Below are 2,501 nucleotides of genomic sequence, written 5' to 3' on the forward strand. Positions count from 1 at the left end.
TTGTTGGGTATAAAACCTCACTCTGCCCTTTACTAGACCTGCAGACCATTAACAATAGGTGGAAATAAAAGTGGAGGATGTCCCTCACTTGGTGCATAGATAAAACTGTGATATATCCATACAATGGAATCCTACTCAGCAATAAAAGCTACACACTATGATACATGCAAAAACTTGGATGAATCTCAAATGCATTTTGCTAAGTAAAAGATGCCAAACTCAAAAGGCTACTTACTGTTAGATTCCATTTATATAACATTCTGGAAAGGATAAAACTATGGGAACAGAACAAATCAGTGAGTGATGGGTTAAAAATGAGAGACTGGTTACAAAATGGTAGCACAAGGAATTTGTTTTAATAATGGAAATTTTCTGTATCTTGATTATAATTACATGAGTGTATGCATTTGTCAAAACTCCTAGAATTGTTCACCAAAAAGGATGAATTTTACTGTATGTGTTTATATAAATGTAATTTTTAATGGAAAAAAAAAGAAACTATGATAGAATAAATGTTTATGGTTTTAAGCCACAAAGTTTTGAGATAATTTGTTACACAGCAATAGGTAACTAATACAAGGGGGAAGAATTTAGTTGTGGCCTAAATAAAATGGCACCCTTCCAGGGGAGAGAGTCTTCTTCTGAAACAAGGACTCAAATGCTGAAAGTCTCCCATTTCACAGCTTAGAAGACTGAGTCCCAAAGAGAAGAATGCCATGCAGTGAATTCTGCTCTACTGCATCACAGTTAATGCTCAAGAGGGCTGTGGGATTGTGACTAGTCTTGGCTGCTTTGCATTAAGGGTCACATGCAAGTAGGGGTGGGATCTGAACCAGCACTCAGTCTCTGGCTCCTGCTCCACTGCCTTATCAAGTGCCTGGGCTCTCAAAAGCATCCACCAGAGGAGCAGGAACCCTCCCCAGCACCCCTGCGTGTTTGAACTTAGAGCCTTGGAGCTGGTGTCAACTTAAAAAAAAAAAGCAGTGCTGGCTTCGGCAGCACGTATACTAAAATTGGAATGATACAGAGAAGATTAGCATGGCCCCTGCGCAAGGATGACATGCAAATTCGTGAAGCGTTCCATATTTTTGGATATGTGTATAAAAACAGATGATTGAAATTGGTGTACCCGCCCAAAATAATAATTAAATAAATTAAAAAATAATAATAAAAATAAAAAAATAGAAAAATGAAAAAGGATTTAAAAAAAAAAAAGCACAACGTGAGAGTTGTGAGTTTATTTGGTACAAAATGAGGACTGCAACCCGGGAGACAGCATCCCAGATGGCTCTGAGACTGTTCCAAAGAGGCTGTGGGGGGGGAAGATTAGTATATATGTATTCTTGGTAAAGGAGGAGTACATGCAGTCAAATACATTTTTTTGTAGGGGGTTTCTGCTAGTCATGAGGAGCAGACATCACCATGTAGGGATTTAGATAGGAGGAGATGCAAGTGTTGGGCTCATAAAATCAGCTCCTTAAAGCATCTAACTATCTGAAGACCTGTCCACCCATTTTCCAAAGCACAGAGTGCCTCATTCCTGGTCTCCACTGGGAATTCCCTTCAGGGGATATTGAAGGTCAGCAGCTGCAGCAGCACGTGTGATTTAATCATCGTAGTAGAGGTAGATGGCAAGTGCCCACGGCTAGTGCCAATTTATAGTTGACAGTGGGGAGATGCAGAAGCAGGCTCCAGTTTGTCTTTGATCTTCCCCCAATCCACATCCATCTTCCCTTCCTGTCTTCCTGCCCAGCTGACTTCAGCTCCAGCAACAGATGCAAAGACAACAGCTTAACAGAGCCCATTCAACTTGCTCCCACAGTTCCATGAGCTGTAGGGATAAGGGAGACTTAAATAAGTCCCTTATTATACACATCACTGCTAGTGGTTCTGTGCTGATCGGACTCTGACTGACCTTGATGCTGGTTCTCTCTTGTGTGTCCATCTCCTAGATCCTGGTTGCTCTGCACGGGAACCAATGATTCCTTCTAGAAGGATTTTGAAGCTAACTCAGAGCAGCAACATTTCTTAAGCACTTACTATGTGCCCAGTCTCGTACACATTATTTTGTGCTCACAATAATGCTGAATGTAGTACTATTATGCCTTCCCCTTTTTTCCCCAATGATAAAATGAGGCTCAAATAATATGCTTGAAATGTTATTCCAGGAAATAGTTGGCTTGAATGAGAATAACAGCTTGTTTCTTGAACCCTGACTCTTGTGTTTATAGGCATTAGCTGACTTAATCCCCACAAAAACCCCTCTCAGATGGATTCTGTGATTATTCCCCCTTTTCAGATGAGGAGACTGGGGCTCAGGGGAAGAGAATGGCTGGCCAGTGGAATGTGCTGCTTTTTGGTCCAGCTCTTAATGATGTCCTGCCCATCTGCCAGCCCTCATTGCCCTGTCTTGGTGACCAAGGATGTTGTACACTGCAGACAGAATCTCTCCAAAATGGTGCGTGGAGTAAATGTGTGAATGAAGAATCAAACTGTATAGT

General features: G+C 41.3%; 1 non-coding gene across 1 annotated transcript; it reads left to right on the forward strand.

The window, feature by feature from the left end:
• The first annotated feature begins 983 nt into the window (after positions 1-983).
• Positions 984-1,090, forward strand: LOC130834250 (U6 spliceosomal RNA). The gene has a single exon (XR_009048633.1). It is a non-coding gene; the product is annotated as a U6 spliceosomal RNA (small nuclear RNA).
• The last annotated feature ends 1,411 nt before the right edge of the window (positions 1,091-2,501 follow it).

The sequence above is a fragment of the Hippopotamus amphibius genome, chromosome 12 (genome assembly GCF_030028045.1).
Source record: "Hippopotamus amphibius kiboko isolate mHipAmp2 chromosome 12, mHipAmp2.hap2, whole genome shotgun sequence".
In the NCBI taxonomy this organism is placed as follows: domain Eukaryota; kingdom Metazoa; phylum Chordata; class Mammalia; order Artiodactyla; family Hippopotamidae; genus Hippopotamus; species Hippopotamus amphibius.